Source organism: Cupressus sempervirens, chromosome 3, assembly GCF_028749045.1.
Source record: "Cupressus sempervirens isolate cs-2001-9-10 chromosome 3, ASM2874904v1, whole genome shotgun sequence".
In the NCBI taxonomy this organism is placed as follows: Eukaryota; Viridiplantae; Streptophyta; class Pinopsida; order Cupressales; family Cupressaceae; genus Cupressus; species Cupressus sempervirens.
This window is the reverse complement of record NC_143120.1, coordinates 888,413,952-888,438,399: the sequence shown is the minus strand read 5'-3', so window position 1 is coordinate 888,438,399 and position 24,448 is coordinate 888,413,952.

Below are 24,448 nucleotides of genomic sequence, written 5' to 3'. Positions count from 1 at the left end.
TGGGAAAGGGAGTGGGAGAGGGAGAGAGAGAGAGGTGGAATGGGGATGTGTGTAAGAGAGAGAGTAAGGGATGGGAGAGAGTGTGAGAGTGTGAGAGAGAGTAGGGGGTGGCAGAGAGAGTATAGAATGGGAGAGAGAGAGTGAGAGTAGGAGATGGGAGAGAGCAGGGGATGGGAGAGAGTGTGAGAGAGAGTTGGGGATGGGAGAGAGAGAGAGAGAGAGAGTAGGGGATGGGAGAGAGAGTAAAGAGGGAGGGAGAGAGAGTGAGAAAGAGAGAGAGAGAGACAGTAGGTGGTGGGAGAGGGAGTGTGAGAGGGGGAGAGAGAGGGTGGATGGGAGTGTGTGTGAGAGATCTAGAGAGTAGGGGATGGGAGAGGAGAGAGAGAGAGGGGATCGGAGTGTGTATTTGTAAAAGAGAGAGTTTATGAGATGGGAGAGAGAGAGAGAGAGAGTATCATATGGGAGAGAGAGACTAGGTGGTGGGAGAGGGAGTGGGAGAGGGAGTGGGAGGGGGGATGGGAGTGTGTGTAAGAGAGAGAGTAGGGGATGGGAGAGAGTGTGAGAGAGTGAGAGAGAATAGGGGGTGTCAAAGAGAGAGAACAAGATGGGAGAGACAGAGTGAGAGTAGGGAATGGGAAAGAGTGTGAGAGAGAGTAGGGGGATGGGAGAGAGACTGAAATTAGGGGATGGGAGAGAGAGAGAGAGTAGAGAGGGAGAGAGAGAGAGAGTGAGAGAGAGAGAGAGATAGTAGCTAGTGGGAGAGGGAGAGAGAGGGGGGATGGGAGTGTGTGTGAGAGATATAGAGAGTAGGGGATGGGAGAGGAGAGAGGGTGAGAGAGAGTAAGTGGTAGGAAAGGAAGAGAGAGAGAGAGAGAGTAGTTGGTGGGAGAGGGAGAGCAAGAGAGAGAGTAGGGGATGGGAGAGGGGAGAGAGAGTAGGGGATGGGAGAGGGGGGAGAGAGTAGGGGATGGGGGAGAGAGAGAGAGAGAGAGAGTAGCCCAAGAGAGAGGGGGGATGGGAGTTTGTGAGACAGAGAGAGTACGGGATGGGAGAGGAGAGAGAGTGAGAGAGACTAGGCGGTGGGAGAAGGAGAGAGAGAAGGGGATGGAAGAGGAGAGAGAGAGAGAGAGTAAGGGATGGAAGAGGAGAGAGAGAGAGAGAGAGAGTAGGGGATGGGAGAGGATAGAGAGAGAGTGAGAGAGTAGGGGATGGGAGAGAGAGTAAGAGAGAGTAGGCGATGTGAGAGGGAGTAGGAGAGGAAGAGTGAGAGAGAGTAGGGGATGGGAAAGGGAGTAGGAGAGGGAGAGTGAGAGAGAGAGAGTAGGGGATGGGAGAGGAGAGAGAGACTAAGAGAGAGTAGGGAATGGGAGAGGAGAGAGGGAGTAGGGGATGGTGGATAGTGGGATAGGGAGAGATGTGTTTTGACATAGTGCGTATGCACTATAGTGCATACACGCTATGTCAAACCACCCAAAAATGGTCACAAAGTAAGTTTGGGTCTCATTTCATCCATTCTCTACTTTTTGTCCATTGTGCATTCCGTCGTTTTGATAGAAAACATGGGTTTCAAGCTGTTGGAAGTTAGCAAATACTATTTGAATATTTTTTGAAACTAGAAAACACCAAATTCAATCATTGGATACGCTATTTGAAGGCTTTTTGAATATTCTTTCTATACAAAAGGTTAGTGCAATCCTTTTTAAATATTTTTTGTTGATATATAGATACAAATTTGATTATAATTTGACATGTTGTTTAATATATAGAGAATCCATTGAAATTTCTATGTTTGAATGAAATGTTATTTCAAAATGGTTAGAAATTTGACAAGTTGTTTGATATATATTGTGTATTCATTGAAATAATTGTAATTTTTATATGTATTTGAATGATTTGTAATTTACACATTGTAAGTAAGTCAGATGTTTGAATAATTTGACATGTAGAAATCATCATCATGCCAAGGAAGAAACCAAAAACTCAAACAAATGAAGATAGGGAGAGAGATTTGGCAATTAAAAGAGATAAAATGAAACTACTATGTGAACAAAGAAAATTGCAAATCAATAATGAAGAATTGACTTTCAAAGAGGATCAAGAACCACCAATACAAAGAAACAAAGAGGAAGAATTGGAAAGACAAAGAGAACGAATGAGACTGCTACGCTCAAGAAGGCAATTGAATTGTGATGGTACACCATCGTCCAATGTTGGAGTCATATCATCCTCTCATGTTGAAGAGACACTAATTTGTAGATCTGACGATATACACATTCTATCATGTCATGTTGAAGGCACAACATCAACATATTAAGTAGGTGATATTCTATTTTTTGCATCTTATTGCCAAGGCACATCATCTTCAGTTCAAGGTACGCAATACACTCAACCTTATGTTGATGTTCAAAATGTTAAGGGAATGGAAGAGATTATAACACCTTCTAGAATTCATTTTAAAAGACCAAAATATTTGATTGATATTGATATTAACATTTTGAAATCAATGCCTCATAAGATTAGCAAGCGTAATTGTCAAAGAAAAGTTAATCATATGTGGAGATTATTTTTTGAAGAATTAAATATTATAGGTCAATGCCAATTATTTATTGAAATGATGAAGAATTTAATATTTAGGCCTATCATAAAGATTCTTGGGCTAAGAATGATGGATGATTCAAATGAAAAAAATATTGTAAAGAATCTAATGAGTGCTTATGACAAAGTGGGTTCTAAATCACACACCAAAGATAGTAATATCACAAGACAAGTACTTACATCAACAATAGTAAGTACCCAAATGAAGAAAGCTCAACTCATGAGAAAGACAAGCAAAACATTAAAAATTGGTAGAGGTACTCTAAGGAGAGCCATGCTAAGGCATGAGAGATTGGAAGATCCAACAAAAAATGAGTTATGAACATTTAGTGGTAGACTATCACAAAAGGATAAAGAAATTAGTGAAGCTTTGAAATCATTGATCGAAGATTTTTGGAAAAATAACACATGTGTTTCCCTTAATCAAAGAGATTTTGCAAGAAGGAGGATTGGTAGCCAAAATCATGACCCACATGTGAAACATTATTTGGACTCAACTCAGACACAATTTTTTGCAAAATTTATTGGTATGTATCCTCAAATTCGAATAAGTCAAAGATTTTTTGAGATGGGTAAACCTTTTTATGTGAAGATAAATCACACACGCACAACTTGTTGTTGTAGGATACATATTGAATTTTCTAACCATTTTGATGTTTTTAGGCATATATGTGTTTTTTTGCATTCTGAGTTTATTTTGCAAGATTGTGAGATGAATGAGCCACCAAGATCTTCAAGGGAATTCATATCCAACATTTTATGTGAAATAGGGGATGGTCAACAATTTTACAAGACATCACGCTTGGATGGTACATGCTTATTTTGTGGTTCTTTGTAACTTTTATCAACTTGTCAACATATGGATAGTACATATGCAATTGCAAATGAAATAGTAGATTACAGAAAATTTAAGACAATGACATATGCTCTAAAAGATGGGAAACAAGGTAAAATATGTGATTTAGTCATTGAAAAGATTCCAGTGTATGAGTTCATGAAGAAATTTCATGAAAAGATTATTTACGAGTACGCAAGGCATACACATAGAGCTCGATCGCTAGATTTGCAATTCAAGTTGTGCAAGGATACATTTCCAGTGGATACCATTGTTTCAGTTATAGACTTTCCAAAGAACTACACACTACAACCACAAAATGAGGTGCAAGAAAAGTATTATACTTCTTAACAGGTTTCCATATTTGTTCACATAACATTCATGCATTCACCTACAACTACAGAGCATGACAGGAAGATTTTTAGAGAGTACCGTTTTTACATCAGCGATGATCGATCACATTCTACAAAGTTTGTACATGGTTGTTTTCAACTATTTTATGGAGATTTGGCTAACAAGGGCATAACATATCATCAGCACATTATTTGGTTAGACAATTGCACATCTCAATTCAAGAATGTATGGATGTTCTATTGGTTGAGCAGGATGCACAGGTTGTGTAGAATTTAATAAATGTGAAATTTCACAGAGGCTGGTCATGGAAAGGGAGAGCACGATGGTGCAAGCGCATGCATAAAAAGAGTCTTAGCTCATGAAGAACTAAAGTACAAAGATGGAGCAATATTGATAAATGCAAAATCCATCGTCCAATCTTGTAATACTATAATGGGTCCAGGTAAGGAAGGTGAGTCTATGGTTCATAGATTTTTGTGGTTGATAGATAATATTAAAAATGCACCATATGAGGATTGTTGCACACTAAAAGGATCCAGTGAGTTGCACTCTTTTAGAAGCTCTAATGTAGGTTCATGGAGTACCCACACACAAAAAATGGCATGCTATTGTCCATCATGTGCGGAGGAAAATTGGGATGACTGTGACTCAACTAAATGGGTGGAAAAAAGGGATATATGGGTTTTGGACCTAGTTCACACCTATCATCCCTCACAAGCACTAGAAATGGTAAAGATGGATTCATCTATTGATTTTGACTGCTTGTCTGATCTTGTGCAACCTGGTAATAAATATATATATATATATATATATATATATATATATATATATATATATATATATATATATATATATATATATATATATATATATATATATATATATATATATATATATATATATATATATCTTTGTAATTTCAGTATGTAACTTTATAACTTTTACCTAAGTGTTTTCAGAATTAATGACCACATTTTGTACATTTGTCACTGCAGGCCATGTTTTTGTTGTTATTGCACCTGAAGACAATGAAGAAGGGATAGATTATTATTTGCATCATTGTGTCCAAGCCAAAAAAAAATTGGATCACTTGGTTATAGATGGTGAAGGTTTAGAGTACCATGTCAGTGTGGTGGTTGTAACCAGCACATGGCTTAGACGATATTCTATGAAGAACCCTAACTTGTGGTTATTCGAGGATTGGAGAATAGAGAGGAAGATTCTTCATTATTCAAACCTTGTTGTCGCATCAAATGTCCACTTGATAAAATATGGTGGAAAACCACATAATAAGATTCTTTAGAAAGTTTGTGAGTCAGACCATGAGGCAATACTTGAGATATTAAAATGTAGAGTAGATCCAGTTGGTTGATTAGATTGAATAAGGAGAGAGGGAGGGAGAGAAAGAGTGATCAATTGGATCCAAATACAATGTTGCAACCTCTCCCCCAAGACTGTCCACATGACAAGGTGGGTATTGTTATTATGTGTAAGTGATGAGATAATTTTAAGTCACAGATTTTATGTTTTGATTTGTTTAAAATCTAGATACATTATTTGAATTTATATTAGATTCTTTAATAGGATCCATTTTTAGATTAGTCATTTGAATAAGTGAAACTTTAGAATTTGTTGTTTAGATCAAAATGTAATGAAAGAACATGAAAATTGTTAGAATGTGAATGCTTTGTGATGTAAAGTCATGATTGTGTGCATGCAACCAGAAACTTCAAACTGGTGAAAGCAAGGATACAATGGGAGAAGTTCCCAAGACTCATCAAACCATTCAGTAAGCCGCTTGATCATTACTAGAAGCTCAAACAAATAATTCTTTGCATTTGGAACATTGTTACCAATAATGATATTATTACTAACATGCTTTTATCTTTTATTTGTTGTTATGTTTGTTCACTCTTAGTCTAAAGATTGCAAGGTTGTGATTGTATGGAAGAATACACACCCTTAAGGATAATCATAGGTGGTTCATCAATGTTTGATTTGTAGCCTTCATTTTTCCCTTTAGACATTATCATGTTTATGTTCTCACAAGTTGGGGTGGAGGGAGGGGTATTGGTGGAATTAATTACTAATTACACTTTACTTATATTTAGTTAGGATACAACATTTTCATATTAGTTTTCATAGGAGTCAACACATTATTTAGCACATATTGTAGGAGAAATCCACATGCACTTATTGTCATCTCACACCTATTTATTTTTGAGATCCACCTTTGCACTCTTACCACATTATCCTTCTCTCATTGTTTCACATGTTACACATACTTTGTTGTACAATGGATGGTGTTCCACCTTTAGGCGACATGTGATTACACCTTGTCTAGTTGATAGGTTATCACTAGCAGCATTTCTAGTTATCAAGCATTACATATATATTCGGGAAGATCTATGTGTATTGCATCCATACATATTTTTATTATTGATAACAATTGAATCTAGCCATTTAATGATCAAATCATTTCATCTCTCTCATTTGTGTTATCAATTGAGCTACTAGATCTTGTCATTTTCATTTTTTTCATTGAGAAAATTCTTACACTTAGCATAGCTACTATCTTTCAAAAGTTCTTTCTTATCCTTATAATTATTGGATTTGAGTGTAGTTTCTATATTTGGTAGCTCATTACCAAGAGTATCATCTCATAGAAAAAAAAAGTCTTCTAGCCTAAGCTTCTCTTGAAACTTGTTTTATAGTTCTTAATTTCTAAATAGATATGACTTTTTCATTGTAACATGTAGGCAAAGATCTCATAATTTTACTCATGTTCATCATCATCGCTTAAGGTTCCATCTCTACTTATAACTTAACAAACTATATCATTCACTCTCTACATAAATGGTGAAATAGTTCACTTTCACTCACCCTTATATCTTCATACTTCTCTTAAAAACCCTACAACTTAGATTGTTTAACATACCCATCACTTTTAAAAATAGTTTCTAGATTTTTCCATGCCTCATGGGTTATCATTGATCCATAGATGTGAGAATACTCTATATCAAACAAGGCACTAATCAAATAGTAACTTTATATCATGTTTTTTCTTGATTTGCTTCATTTGATTTGTGGTAGCATTTGATAGATCATTTGGTATATCATAAGGCTTCTCACTAATATCCTAATATTCATCTCCCATACATATCATATAAGTAGTCATATCATTCTTCCAAACTAGGTTGTTGGTTCCATCAAACTTAGGACCATAATTTTGTGAACTTTCCATGTCAAATATCACGTTAAGTGATCAAACATCTTCAAAAGGACTTGGCTATAATACCAATTTTTAGGGCCAAGAAGAGACAAGCACATCTTAAGGAGGGGGTGATTTAGTTGTATGCCAAATATAATAATTCCAACCACTTAAATAAATCAAATATCTAAAAGATAAATAATAATACAAGATTTGTAACACATAATACATAACACATAACATCATATATGTTCTTAAGGAAACCTATTAGGAAAAACCTATTCAGAGCCAAAACCACAAGATATTTGTACTATGAAAAAGTACTCCTAATTTTTTTTAAAATAGAGAAAAAAACTGATCCACTTACATCTAGAGGCATATGACCCAATTTATGGACACACTATGTAGAGCACATTTCTTACAATAAATCTTAGATTTTTCCTTTACTTGAGTTCACTAATATAATCTTGATCACAAGAGAGTGGACATAATGTGCATTACAACCAAGAAGATAAACATCTCAAATACCAAGACAAATCTAATAAAGCACAACTTCTACTTATTCATAACATGCATACAATATATTTCCTTTGCACATCCTTTGCATACTTAACATACTCTCAATTATAGAAATGTTATCTCATTTACACATGTTACAAAGATTAAACATAAACAAGGTTGGCTAATGCCTATTACAATAAAAGATATAAATATTATGTTTAATCAGTAATGTTATCCAAATCAAGTCATCCAAGACTTGGATAGGACCCAAATAAATAACCAAAAGTATGCAATGGTATCACCAAAGTAGCACCAAGAATCACAACTTATTGTTTCATCAAATTAGTTAGACCCTAAATAAAGAAACACCAAAAAATCACCAAATAAATAAAAATTTGGTCTCCTCAATCAATGTGAACTATTAACATGATCTAAGAACACCAATAAGAAGCATGAATACCATTTAAAGTCTTCATATCATCACTAACTCAAATCCCAAATCATTTTCAACACTAATCAACAAGAACACTAAAATATTGAACTCAATCATAACAAAAGATAGATTATTATACTCTAACTCATGAAAAACACTAGCTAAGGAAACAATGATAATTCTAATACAAACACTAGCATAAAATGTTGTCCTCTTTCATTTTTCTCCACATTTTTCCATAACATTAATAAAATAAATTGAATATTAGGATACCCATTTCACTCCTCTACAACATATCAAAGGATGAGGTATGGTTGTTTTGGACCAAGTTTCTACTGTTACACTATGGGCCACTTTTTAGGCATAAAAATGAGCAATATAAGTGATTTTTCAAGGAAAAAAGAATTTTTTATGTTTCTTAGAAGGTTATAAAGGTCCTTAGGGTCATTAGGTTAAGTTTTAGGCATCTAGGAGTTAAAATGTCAAAAATTGTAAAAAAATTGCAAAAGTTGTCAAAGCAAAATTGCAAAAATGCTAACAACTTTGTAGGAGTTTGGGAATTGGTGAAGGGTTGATCATTTTGAAATAATTTATTTTATTATTTCCAAATTTTTTCCAAGTTGTAGAATTGGAATCAAGTGAAAAATGTAAAAATTGCACTTTCTGTGCAAAGTTGCATTGTTGAAAGTTGTAAAAGTTGCTCAAATTTGCAACTTAGTGGAAAAAGGGTCATACGATCGAATTGTCTATTCTGTTAGGTCTGGGTGGCCAGGTAAACCCTATCCCCAACCTCATCCCATCATGTTGAGCACTCGAACATTCTTGGGCACGCCGAACTAAAATGTCCCTAAGGGTCACTAAATGCCATAGGGCAGCGATCTTTGACAGGGCATATCTCGAAGCTCATGTGAGGTATGGATGTGATTCTAGTTCGTATAGGACCATGTTGCAGAGACCTACAATAAATTCTCTCACTTTTTGGAGATCATACTTCATTTTGATTTTGCGATGCCATCTCGGGTAATGTTGAAACTTGTAGTGTTGGTCAGTACAAAGTTGGCAACTACCAAATCTCTCTCACCTTTCATCGTGGGATCGAACTATCTATTTTTTTAGCTCTAGGTGACCATCTAAACCCTATCCCCAACCTTGTCCCATCTTTTTGAGCACTCGAACATTCTTGGGCACGCCGAACCGAAACATCCCTAAGGGTCACTAAATGCCATAGGACAGTGATCTTTGACGAGGCATATCTTGGAGCTCATGTGAGGTATGGATGCAATTCTAGTTCCTATAAGACCGTGCTGCAAATACCTACGGTAACCTCTCTCACTTTTTGGAGATCTTACTCTATTTTAATTTTGCGGTGCCATCTCGGGTGATGTTAAAACTTGTAGTGTTGGCCAGTACAAAGTTGCCAACTGCCAAATCTCTCTCACCTTTCGTCGTGAGATTGAACTGTCTATTCTATTAGCTTCGAGTGGCCAAGTAAAACTTATTCCCAACCTCATCCCATCATGTTGAGCACTCAAACATTCTCAGGTACGTCAAACCAAAATGTCCCTAAGGATCACTAAATGCCATAGGGCAGCGATCTTTGACAAGGCATATCTCGAAGCTCGTGTGAGGTATGGATGTGATTCTAGTTCCTATAGGACCATGTTGCAAAAACCTATAGTAGCATCTCTCTCTTTTTTTGGAGGTCTTACTTAGTTTTGATTTTGCGACACCATCTTGGGTGATGTTGAAACTTATAGTGTTGGCCAGTACAAAGTTGCAAATTTCCAAATCTCTCTCACCTTTCATCGTGGGATTGAACTGTCTATTCTATTAGCTCTGGGTGGCCAGGTAAACCCTATCCCAAACCTAGTCACCTCCCATTAAGTGCTCAAATTTTCTCGATCACGTCAAACCAAAACATCCCTAAGGGTCACTAAATGCCATAGGGCAACGATCTTTGACAGGGCATATCTTAAAGATTGTGTGAGGTATGGATGTGATTCTAGTTCCTATAGGACCGTGTTGCAGAGACCTACAATAACCCCTCTCTCTCTTTTCAAAGATCTTACTCCATTTTGATTTTGTGACACCATCTCAAGTGATGTTGAAACTTGTAGTTTTGGCTAGTACAAAGTTGCCAACTCCCAAATCTCTCTCAACTTTCATCCTAGGGTTGAACTATCTATTTTGTTAACTCTTGGTGGCTACGTAAACACTAGCCCCAACCTCATCCCATCCTATTGAGTGCTCGAATGTTCTTGGGTATGCCAAACCAAAATGTCCCTAAAAAAGATAACGACACATTAAGGGGCTTACAAGAGTTCATAAGTTTCTATTTATCTCCCCCACATTGAAAATATCATGGAGAAAATATGGTGTGATGTATAGAAGGAGAAGATTCTAAAGGGCTCATAACTTTTCCTCCTCGTTATAACTCACGATCTTAAGGGTTTATTAGAGGTAGGCTTAATATGGCACATATTCTAATGTGCCATAGGTTTATAAGATTGTGTCAAAACTATCAAAGGAATGATAGAGATCGCTATTTTGCATCATTATGAGGGTTTCTCAAGGATCTTATCTTATGTAATGTCATATTTGTGAATAGCAAAGAATACATTCACTACTTCTTGCATTATCATTCAAAAATACCAATCACATTAACATGCTCCTAAATGATAGATTTGTAAACTGTGATGTTTTTTAGTTCATTTTCTTATATTGAATAATGGTTTGGATCCTTTAAAGAAGTGTGATTTTGATAGTTGTGGGTACATGTGACCCTCACCAATGTATGATAGTTTCATGAGAGGCAATAAAAAAAGAAGTCAAAGTAAATAGATGTATAAGGTATGAAAGTATATGGTGCAGAAGCACCCTTCCAAGGCTCCCATCATTTCATTTTGGTGTAATAAACTTCTCTTAAGAAGTATGTGAATACAATAAGAGCATATATCTCATGCTTGTGTGTTCAAGCTAGGATAGGTTTCGAAGTTTCCTCCTTCATCTTTGTTGGGAATCGTATCTTGACCTTCAATTGGAATCATTCTAAGTTCTTTACGTTTCCATGTTGGTGAAAGGTTGAGTTAGGAGTTTCTATTACATATTGGGCATATGTATGCACTAGAAGACCTCACAAGGTGGATTATTTGCTTAAAAGGCCAAAATGCTTAAACAATACAATATTTTATAAAAGTTGTCACCATATGCTATAGATGGTGTTAAGAGCTTGGAGGTCTTAGATGAGGAAAGTTGATGAAATTTTTAACTCCTAAGGATGTTTAGGGAAGGCCTAGTAATGATCTCTAAATGTGGAAACAAGTAATGTTACTTGGGTAATAAAAATTGGAGCAACTTTTAAAAGTTGCTCAACAACTTTGTCCTTTGTTAAAGAAAAGGTTTAATTTGTAAAATGGTATAAAATAAAGCCTTGAACCTATTAAAACACAAAAAGGGAGGTTATTTTAGCTTGTAAAATGCTAAACAAAATGTGGTTATTCTCTTGATACTGCTGCTGTACGGATTCAACAATCTATGCATGTTTTTTAGAGCAATAATACTGATTGTTTCCTTGTTTTGAAGAAATTTTACATTGCGAATATGATTTGGTTAGATGATATAGTTTATTTATTTTATATTCTTCATTATTCATGCATTAGATCAGATATGTAATCAAGTTTTATAAGGTTTTGTAAATTTCTTTAAAGTTCACTGTTTGTTGTCCAGTTTTGAGTTCTCAACAATGAACGGGTTGTAGCTCTTGTTTCCACCGTAGTATTTACATGGCCTTTTGTATTCCAAGACTATATACCCTAATGTGTAACATATTGCAAGAAATGGCCCAGAAAATGTGTGCAAACATTTGTTTGACAAAGCCCTATGCGAGCTAGGCAATGCTCGACTAGGAGCAATCAACAAAGAAGTAGTTCTCAAGAGAAAAGTATAAAGATTCAAGACTTTGCCTTTGGAGGGATCCAAGAGGGATAAAATAAGGTTATTTATTGAAGAGGATACTTTTCTATGAGTTGAATAAGGTGTTCAAAAGTTGAGGACAGCAGGCAGCCCTCAAAACCCCCAAAACCCTCATTTTTTTGCATTGTTGTTGTACAACTTTTTGGTGGCTTAAAAGCTCAAAAATATTTTATTATGGACTATTTGAAACAAATGTTCTTAAGGCTAGGTCTGATGAATCCCTAAGGGTAATTAGTTATTAGCCTTATAAATCTAGGTGGAGGCCTAATTAGGGGCTCTTCTAGTAGCCTTATTGTGAACAAACCAAGAAATCGGGTATGGACCCATTGTTACCATCCATTCAAGAATACTAAAAGTGTTCCAATAGAGGCAAGAGCCTACAATGCATCGGTAAATTGAGAGCCTCTCATCAAGAAGGTCTCGGTTTCAAATCTACTCGAAATTAACACATAATAATAATTAATCTAACAATAATAATAATAATGAATGATAAATAATCTAGACTTCGGCCAATTACCTATCAAAAGAAGAAAAGAAGTGTTCCAATAGCACCTTGAAACTCATCAAAACCTTGGTTGGACTAGGGATTATTGTAGAACCCTAGTAGACCTACATATGTATTTTGGAAGAATTGCACTCCTAGGAGGATAAGTGAGTCATGGAGCAATTTTTGATCATTTCACCTGGTGGGAAGGTTAGGGAAGGTCAAGGGATGTTCTAAGTTGTAGGAAATCCTATAGACCAAGTTAGTTGTTAGGAGAACACCAAGATCCTAGCGTGGATCAATGGAATGGAAGGGGTAGTCCATGCTAAACTTTCCCCATCATAAAGTATATTTTAGAATGACAATAAGTGAATAGACTCTACACAATGCATTGAGGATAGTTTTTCAAAGAGAGAGCCAAGAAAATCATATGATATATGCAAATAAAGAGTAGATAATGGTAAATAAATATCAAAGTAGAGAACTTTTTTTGAATATGATAGGGAATGAATATGTTTTTGTGTTACATTCCAAGTAATGATTAGTTGGGATGTACGTCATAGACTAAGGGAGATGATATTCATGAAGGGTTCTAGATAAAAGGCTACTATAATTGTCAAAACAACATTAATGATAATCAATGCATAAGGTAAAGTCATTATGAAGGAATGAGATCAAAGGAAAATATTCAAGGCAACAATAGTGAGTGTGATGAATAACTTTTTAAACCTTTGTAGTAGTGTAACTATCAACATCTCTAGATCATATCAAACTTTGGTTGTGCATTATAGTTATTTGATTCTTCTTTTTTGTTCTAAAATAGCCTATAGCTTACTTTAACATTCTTAACTTAAGTTTTAACTATCAAAATAGAACTTGTTCTACTACCTGTATTTCAATCAATCTTTGGGTGTGCATGTGTCATAACCAAGTTGATAAACAAGAAAAAAGGAATGTAGAAGCCTTTCTTGGTCCAACAAAGTCATAGGAATCTAGTTCCATTGACTTCATATCTAGTTAACCAACTACAAAAAGGGAAACAATTCTAAGTATGTTGTAGTAGACAGATTCTCTAAGATGGAAACTCTCATGCCTTGTACGAAATCAATCTCACCTCTAAAAATAGTTCAATTTGTCAATGTTTGAAAGCTTCAGTCAGATAAACCTATATATAATTTATATGTGTGTGTGTGTTCTTTATATTGAGATATGAGGTCATTGTTATATGAGAAAATTAGATATATATATAGATATATATATATATATATATATATATATATATATATATATATATATATATATATATATATATATATATATATATATATATATATATATATATATATATATATATATATATATATATATAATATATTAAATTTGTTATTATAATGAATAGACATGTCCCATGAAGGGACATTTCTATTCATGGCCTATTCTCTCTATAAATAAATCTAAGAGAATGTTGCATTTGGAACACACGTACCTTGAATAGGCAGTGCCACTATATTTGCATCATCGATCTTTGGAATTTAACATGGTATCAGAGCCAAACTGCAAATGTAAACAACTATTTGAATAATGGAAGCTTGCAAACATGGTGTGAAATTAGGTCCAAATAGAAAGGAAGACGGTGATAGATTTGGAACAATATGTAAACACACATGCAAAACATGGAGGGAATTATATACTAAGCAAATAGAATGGGAACAATGGAAGAACAAAATGAAGTCCCAGTCATAGAAATGATGATCAGCCAGCATCTTTTATCAAACATTGCCCTTCCCTTCTCAGCGTATGTTGACATAATGGATTAATGGGTAAATTATGGAGAATATCAACAGTGATTCAACAATAGCTATTCATCATGGGGCAGACAAATCCTATGCTAAGGAGATGTAACATGGCCAATAGTAAATGCTCACAGCTTGCAAATTTTGTTAGATAAGAGAACAACAACTATAGTTTTTACCAATGAATATGGACTTGTGAAACTTATGTTATTGAGTTGCTAACAAAGTCAAAGTACCATCATCTCTAATCAATCCCCTATGTTTTTGAGACACCCCCACATGGCAATTTGGTCATTGACAAGCACAAAATTGATCTACTTCCTTCGATAAAAGGATTAATATTGCACCTTCTCCAAATGTACTAATTCAAGAAGCACACATGGGATGGAAGCCTACTTTTCATTGAGCACAACTATGGAAAAGGTCTTCCCAACTCTATAAACCACAACCCTTTCCATGTTACTCCAATTTCAACTTCTATAATTGAATGGCAGGGCTTATCCTGTGCTACTATCCTTAGCACCAATTACTCTATCTTAAGACAAAGTTGAAAAAGTCATCGAATTCATTGCACAAATTAAACAAATATAGCAATATATGTAAACCATTCCGTAGAACATAACTACCAAGTACATGCAGCACCACAAGTTTGTCCACTGCATTGTGAGCCCTATAACATCACCAAGTAAGATTAGACACCACCTTTGAGCTCAATCTTCCTGCCTAGCTTGTTATGCACCTTTTTTTCAATTCAAAACTCTCACACCATTACTAGCCACCTCTATTGAAATCTACAATGTTTCAAAGGCTCTATTTCCAATTGAACTCAATCCTCTATGTGCCACCCCAACCAATAGTAACAAGATCATCAACAATTAACATCTAAGTTTGCCAATAAGAGACACCCTCTTCCTAATGATGGAAGCACAACAAGTTCCTTCCAAAGGATAGGGGTAGACAAAAGTGAAAATTGCTCAAAAATCTCCATGTCTCATTCTGCAATTGGACACAATGGGTATTAATGCTTCTCAAGGGTTTGGGGGACACAGGGATACATAACTTTGTCTGTACTAAGATAAGCCCTCTGTTGTTGTATCAACAACACAATCATCACCTACATAACACATTAGAGAAACACAAAAATGTAAGTCTTCTAAAACCTTGCCACACGTCCAGTGGCACCTGTCCTGGCATATTTGCTAACTACAAATAGTTGCAGTGACATATCTAGCCCTACCATTCTCTAGGAGCTAGCTTAGTGGTAGATTAGGGGAATAGATTGGGCATCAATATGTACAACATCTCAGATTGTACCTATTGGATAATAATATTTTGCATTGTAGTTAAAGTTTAACATCTAACTTATTATGTTATTTGTTTTCCCCTCATCTTCTATAGCCTGGTATGGTTCTCAACCTCTATCATTCATAATTACGCTTCTGCTAACATTTAGTCCACTCAATGTGCATGTCCTCCAAATAAAATAGGAGTATGAAAAATTTGCAGCATTTGCTCAAATGTTTGAAGAGTTTTTCCCCATACAATAAATTTGGTGCAGTAATGTTTTTTAGATAGAATTTAACTGATGATTTTGGTTGCAAAGACTTGAAAAATTATTGCAGGAGGCTTGAATGTTGTGTGGAGAGATTAAGCAACCTAAACTAAGCATTTTTCCCATGCAAGTGGGTGCACAATAATTTTCTTAGTGGGTGGTGTTGAAAATAAAATTAGCTAGATGCATTAAAGGGTCCTCATGAAACATAAAACTTCTATCTGACAACTACAATGTCCCAAATCCCATATTCATTAAAAATTACCACACATAAAGCTTCCATTTGGGGACAAAATCCTCTAATTCTCAATGGGGTGGCTGCACAGCTGAAGCCTCCTCTCTAGTGACCCTGCAGAGTTTCCTACAAAAAAAGCATAACCACTAATTTGTCAGAATGACAAAAAGAGAAACTAAATAGTTGTTTACATAATTTCATGAGGCCACCTTTGGATGAAAAACATAGGAGTTCCAGGCCTCTTCATGAGACCAAATTCTTTGTAAGGTTTGACATCCCCGACTTGTTTTACATATTTTCACAAATTCTTTGTAATGTACATGCAAAAGAAACCAAAACATCCTACACATTCAACACCTTCATCATTCAGCTAGGAAACCTAATAAATTAAGATGTATTATATTATGAAAGCAAGGGCCCTGAAAGTGAGTGCAAAGAATTATTTGACCAAGCCCTGGGCGAGCTAGGCAATGCTTGGCTAAGGACTGTCAGCAAAGAAAAAGCTCTCTAGAGAAAAGCTTGAAGAATGAAGATTTTCCCTTCTGAGGGATTGAAGAGGGGTATGAGGAGGTTCTAATTTCTGGAGGAGGAGTCCTAATGAAGTGTGGAATGTGTCTTAAAAGTGGGGACAGTAGGCAGCCAAGAAAGCCTTACCAAACCCTCAATTTTGCTATTTTTGTTGTACGACCTGTACACACCCTGAGACCCTAAAAATCCTTGAGCATGGGTCCTATATATCAATTCTTCTTAAGGCCAGAGGTGTTGAAACTCTAAGACAAAGTGATGTAGCAGTATGCAGTAGAAGTCTTCAAACAATAAGGAATGTTGGAAATGCTCAAATTCTCTCAACACCCAAGGTGAAGGGTCCTAGTGTCAAATACCTATCATAGGTATGGAGATGGGCTTAATAGAAGGTTATCACAACCCCACAAGACAAGGTAACCTAATCACTAGGTCTACCTAAGTACCAAGCACCAAAAACTCAATATGCACTACTGGATTCCCTTAGCCAACAGAGGGATCAAACCCCCAAAAACTGAATACAAAGAGTAGGGGTGGCCTACAATCACTGATATGGCCTATTTAGGTCCTAAAAAACATGAATCCATGATTCATTTCATCAAAGACAACTTATAGTATGAAGTTGCTTTGAAAAACCATTAAATTGGCTTGTAGCCCTCCTAGAATGAGGAAGAGGTGTAAATTTGGATTCTTCCAAAGGACATGGTGACTTTACTAGTGATTTGGATACCCTTTTGGGTCTTATGAAACATGCCAAAGTGCCCAATCCTGGAGAAGAATGGAGGTTGTTGTTGCAACATTAGATCGGATTTGAAGGCCTAGTTAGGGTTTGCACTGCTACAAAAAGAAAATACAATCCAACAATTAGCACATGTGGTGGCATGTAAATGAGACAAATTTCCAGGATCTTAGCCTTTGGTGAACCCAAGAACTCAATCTAGAAGGACTGTTGTAAATGTTGATTTGGTGTACTCTTCATGAAGCATACCTAGGGTATGGCAATAAACTCACCTCCTTGCATCTTCTGGAAAAAAAATTACAGAATATGAAAGTAAATTATTACACCTTGTATTCCACCAAAGGGCATCAATTTCCCATGGTGGAATATGCCAAAATAACCTAGCCCTAGCAAGTTGCTAATTTGTAGGTTGATTTATGGGCAGCCGACTATAAAAATTGAATAACTTACAAACTATGAAGAGTTATAATATCAGACTTGTTGCAAAATGAAATAGATAAAAGTCCCCAACTTTTAGATCCACTGAGACATCTCCAATCATCTATACACATATGTACAAGGGTCTGCAACACGTGTTTGTGCAAGGAAAAATGCTAATTTTATTGCTTTCAATGTCAAAATTACATATTTTTCCTATCACCCACCTATAAGGGCTTATACAGGATGCTCCAAATAGTTATATGAGTGCTTAGAACCAACTAGACATTTGGGAGATGATTTTACACATTTTAGCAACTTTTTAAGAAGTTGTGCAAAGTTGCTTTGACAACTTTTAGAGCAATTTTTGCATATTTTTCAATTTTTCATAGCTAGTGACCAAAATTGGTCCTAACCTTATTTTTATGATACTTAAAGTATGTTAACATGAAAAAAATTTAAATACCTATGCCTCAGATCATTAATGACCAATAGTTAAACAAGGGCTTATAAAATGTCAATCTTGTAACTATGGCCTTACAATGAGATCCAATGTTAAATCTATTATTCTTAAGCATGACTAAAGGCCACAAGGACCTTAGTTTGAAATCTTTATGGTGCTTGTTGAAGGTAGAGTGGGTGCTCCTGCACGAAAAATGAGCTATTGGCCCTAGAAATCCGGGTGGAGGCCTAATTAGGGGCTCTCCTTGTAGCCCTTTTGTGAAGAAATCTTGAAATCCGGTACAAACCCAATGTTGTTACCCATTCAAGCATAGTAAAAGTGTTCAAATAACACCTTACGACATCATAGAAACCTTGGTTGGAATAGGGAGTGCTATGGTACCCTAGTAGACCTATAAAACCTTTGGAGGGATATTGTTCCTAGAAGTGCAAGGGAGTGATCCTGCAAGTTTGGATCAATTAACCTAGTGAGGAGGTTGGGAAAGGTCAGCAAATTTTCTAAGTAGCAAGATATCCTATAGACCACATAGGTGTATATAAAACACCAATATCCACATATAATATACAAGGTTGCATGGGGACGGGGGTACTTGGGGTACGTAGGGTACAGGTATGGTATGAGTACGGGTACAACTATTTTTTATAATAGGGGATGGGGTACTTGGGTATGTCAAACTTTATTTTTAATTATACTTTAATATTTATAGAAAACTTGAATTTATGAGTTATGAAAATGATTTTTCAAATCAAAAATAGTGATAAAGTTTGCAAATGTAATGTATTGTTTTTCAGTTTTAGATTTGTTATATGTTTGTAATAAGAATTTATGATAAATGTTTGGATGCATAACATAGAAGGCAGGCTTTAAACATGAACAAGAAGATCATAAATCATATGACAATGACATATTGCAAATGATAAATTTCTGGCTTTAACACTGATAAAGTTTATTGCTAATCAATATTGTATCAAAAATTCAAATTGATTAGGTATTGAATTAAGCTTGATAAACAAATAACAAAGAAGGAAAAATTTAAACATGAACAAGATCATAAATCATATGACGATGACATATTGGAAATGATAAACTTATTCTTAAACAGTGATAAAGTTTATCATTAATCAATATTTTATCAAAGTTTCGAACTGAATAGGTATTGAATTAAGCTTGATAATTAAGCAATGAGCTAATACACAAACAAAAAATGGAAAAAAATAATCTAAAATCTCAATCAAGGTCCTTAGCTATGATACTCTCCACCGAGTACTCGGTACTTGGGTACGTAGGTACGAGTACCAGGGGTGTGGGTACAAGTACCCATGCAACCTCATAATATATTATGATAACCAATAATGTCATACATGAACGAACATATAATATATTATGATAACCAATAATGTCATACATGAACAAACATATAATATATTATGTTAACCAATAATGTCATACATGAAGGAACATATAATATATTATGATAACCAATTTAATGTCATACATGAATAAACATATAATATAAAATGATAACCAATAATGTCATACATTAACAAACACATAATATATTATGATAACCAATAATGTCATACATTAACAAATATATCATATATTAACCAATAATATCATAAGTCTAATAATGTCATGCATCAAATAAATGTCATATATACATCAAATGTATATCGAATATGTCCACTGACATAAAATCCAACATATTTTTCCGTTGATGCCTATACATGTATGTCTATCAACTATATTTTCTCCTTCCCATGAGGGGAAGGAAACAAATCTCTATAGGTCTTCATTTGTCATGTGGAGAGAGATGGTGGTGATGATGGAGTCTTCCTCACATGCTTGCTCATCCTCTTATTGAGGCTCTTCTCTAACTCGAGCTAATACAAATAAAGTAGATATGAATCAATAATTATTATACATTGAAATAAAATATATGTACACACAAAATTAATTATTTTCTTGCCTCCATCAAATAGTCGCTCTGCAAGTCCACCTCGAAGGCTCGTGGACGATCAGGTGTGACAAGACCTTGCAACAATTCAATCAATATAATTACTTATAAATAACATTAGAAATTTTGATACTAACTATTATAAACAAAAACTATAACTAAGAAAATTCTTTCATACCTCAATCAATGGTTGTGAACTGGCCATAGTTGCAGCCACTCCACGATCGATGGACTGTCGAAGATGAGGACTCTCAGATGTCAAGAGTTGCATGTCATACAATACACATTACATGTAACATGAAACATGAAACAAATATAATCAAATGAATTAAATTAACATGAAACAAATGTACCTCTACGAAGCTCGTATCACATCTAGGCTCGAAGTCCGTAGTGAATGTCAACAGTCCTATAGAGAACTAATGCACATGCATAAAAAATTTTGTCAATCCTTAATATGATTACTTAATAAATATATGTATTAATTTAAATTATTAAATTGATACATACCTTTGGACTCGTTGATGGGACAAAAAATGGAGCTGGGGGATCACTACTAGGGTCACCAACACTCTGACCCTGAATTTTGAACAATGTCAATAGATGCTAATTAATTAGTTATTCATTATACATATGAAATGTGATCAAATTAGTTTATTATAATTGTAATTTACCTGTGTGTCAATGCCAAATCTCTCATTCAGGAACTGATCAATGATGAGCCCATCATCTGCACTATCTCCAGCATGACTGCCAAATGTGTATAAGGATCCACATGATGTGCACATGTGACCAGGATGCACAAAAGGCTCCTCCTCAACTAATGGACTTGTGCAGTGAATGAAGGTCTGTGTCAAAGCATTAATAGTCCCTAGAGCACTGGCCTCTACATGTTCCTTCACAACTGAAGGAATAGTCACATGCTTACCCTATGGCTTGACCATAGGTGCCCTAACTACATTAGGGTCATGACGTGCCCCCGACCTCTCAAATGATGACCCCCCACCTCTACCTTGAGAGTTTAATATATCAAAATAATTGGGGATCTCTCCAAGGACAAACTCACAATACAATTTCCATAAGAAATACACTGGGACCTCGTGATTATTGCAAGGACGGGCATCAAAAGCCATCCACCATATATCCCAAAAATTATTTCTAATACCATCGTGTATGCACCAATGGATGGGAAACTGTTTTGTACTCTCTCTAATAGTATCTTGTTCACCATACTTTCTAGATAATGCATAAATCCTCCCTTTTGGTATATCTTTTTTTTAAACATCTTGATATGATAATTTATTTGCATAATATATTTTTTGTTCATCCCTCTTAACCTGCCAAATTTCCAACTGACCACTAACAGAACCTACGTGAGTCTTAAAGGACTCGAGGGAGGATGCCAATTGAGCTCTCATTGGATTGGTTTGTCCAGAAGCTTTCAACCTACCAATGAGTGCTTCTAATTCATTTTTGCCTCTTTCTATTTCATTTATTGTGTTTTCTTGTGTGCCAGGAGGAGGTCTTGCAATTGGTTCAGGTTGCAGAATTTGTTCTTCTTATTGTGGAGGGTTTTGATTCTAATCTTGTTGAGAGTTTTGATTTGGATCTTGTTGAGGGTTTTGGTTTTGATCTTCTTGGGGATTTTTTGGTTCATTATTTACATTTCCTGATAAGAAATGAATTGACATCTAAATAAATAAATAAATTTAAAGAAAAATTGAAAAAAACCTACAAAACAATATATAAAACATATAAAAAAATGCAAAAAGAAAATTAGATAACATACGGCATGCTCATGATCTCGAACTTCGATGGCGAGGAGGCAGATTAGCAAGGTGGGTGGCAAAAACCTTCTATTCTTTCAATCCACGTACGTGCTATGAGGAGGGGAAATAGGAAAATAGAGGAAAAATGAATGGGTTGCAAATATGTAGCCCATTTATAATAATTTGGTTTTTTATAAAGCGCGTACGCACTATAGCACGTACAGCCTATGGCTTGGGTTACCCAAGCCATAACACATGCGCGCTATTGAAAATTAGAAAAAATAAAAAAGGCACCACAACTTGGTGCACTTACCCATTCAGTCATTAGCAAGTAAAGGCATTGGATAATGATAGAAGGTGGCACTTCGCCTGTTGGAAGTGCAGTTTCTCATGAGCTCAGGACCTTTCTCTTCCACTTTTAGATTGAGACATAAAATTTCTAGGATTCATAATAGAGATCAGTCAAATCGAGCAGCTTGGCAGAAGATTGTCATGCAGCCCTTGTACATCATGTGTCAAATAGTATTTGTAGACATTTCATACCCAAATCCATGGTAGTAATTATTTTTAAGGAGAAGCATTTTCATCATTTTGCCTCACACAAATGGCAAGTGTCTTGGGTATCAACTGTAGGTGTATGCAGGAAGTGGCATTGGTGGAGACACTAGAGGAACAAGTATCGAAAGTTTTCAAGCATACCAATGATCAAGAAAAGGCAACCATGATCAATTTTTTGGGTGTGGACTATTGGACAAGAGGCCATGTGCATGATGGGAAGATGGTGTTTGATCATTTTTCATCCCATTATCCAAGTATTGGGACATCCAGTGACTGCAAATGGCATGATATGAAGAATGATTACATAAGAGATTTATTTGGAGGTAACTATTGCCCAGGATTTGATTGACACCAGCCTCTCTAGCGGAGGTATGTTGAGCCTATTTTCTCTAGAAACCAAAGGTAACAAGAAACTGATGAAGAAGGCTTGGGAGTTGTTTAAGACTTGTGTTGAGAAGGAGTATGACATGAGTAAGTTTGAGGCCTTTTGTTAAGCTAATGATAACTTGTTCCCAGCAAAAGTAATAGCAAGGTTGTTCTCTATTGGCAAAGGGATTGGGTATCTCTTTCATTGAAATGGATAGCATAGCTTGTTTGTAACTTGTTTTGTAAGTGAAGAGATAGCTCCTAAATATTATGTAATTTCTTTTTTTAAGTAATACAAAGGGTACTAGCCCCTGAGCAGAGCTTACCTTATATATATATATATATATATATATATATAAGTTCATATTAATATTGTATATACAAATAATATTTCATAGACTAATATTAATATTTCATTACCTCATTGCCTTTATTGTTTATCACATTTCACGCATATGATTCCCTTATTAATACTTCTTCTTAACAAATTATAAGTTCCCTCTTTTTTTTTCGATTGTTATCTTTATTAAATCCCTCTTGGGATGGATTTCCTTTACGATGTTGGAGGTGGAATTAATTTTATTGCATATTTTTGTTATGTCTTTGACCTTCTAATTGTTATGCCCGCCATGTGATTTTTGTTGGCACCCTCTCATTGATATGCATTATAAGTCAGACAATAGAATATCGGCCTTTTTTAATTTAACTCTCCTTTTGCAGGTGTTGACTTACGGAATGTGTTTGTCTATGTTGGAATATTAATTGCATATTGACGTTTGCCCCTAGATCCAAACGCCCACCTACCACCCCTGACGGATTGCACAACAACCATAAAATTTAATACGGGCAGGTGAGATTTTTGAAATTCAGAAATGGGGGGAAAACTTTTTGCAAATATAAAAAAAGGAATGTTTTACATTCATTCGATCAGAGTAGAGAAGAGTAGACAGAGAAGAAGTTGCAGAGCAGAGGAAGGCAAAGAGAAAAGTGATCAGCAGATCAGTCGTTGCAGAGACAGAAGGAATCATTGTCATGCCTGCAGTTGCACATGGTTCTACCTGTCATTTTGTAAGTTCATAGTTCATAGTTTATTGTTTTCTTTCGTCCTGTTGAAGCAGTGATTGCTCCAGGCGTTATTGTATGCAGCCATTAGAGCTGCAAGTTTAAATTTTATGAAGTTTGAAGTTTTAGGGTTATGTTAGGGTTTTCTAGTTGAAGCCGAATGCTCCCATATTTGTAATATTTTAAATCAGAGTTGAATAGTGAGCAAGCAAGCATACGTGATTCCATTGCTTCTTGTTCATTGTATTTGTGAAGTTTATTTGAAAGTTTGAAGCTTTGCGTCTCTGATTTTAATGGTGGAAATGTTCACGCTGGAAGTCTGTCACTCGGTTTGCTCTTTAGTTTGAGTTTTAATTTTATAGTCTTTACCGAGTTCAGTCGGTGCCTTCATCTACCGGGCTCCTCTCTACAGTGTCTACCGAGTTCACTCAGTAATCGCTTTGTCTACCAAGTTCACTCGGTAATCACACTCTCTTTGGTTACCGAGTTGTGAGCTCTTCATTTACCGAGCTCACTCGATATCCTTTGGTTACCGAGTTGTGTGTTTACCGAGCTCACTCGGTAACCTCTCCTGCCATCTACCTTTCTTTGGTTACCGAGCAAAATTCATCACTCGGTAATAGTTGCTCC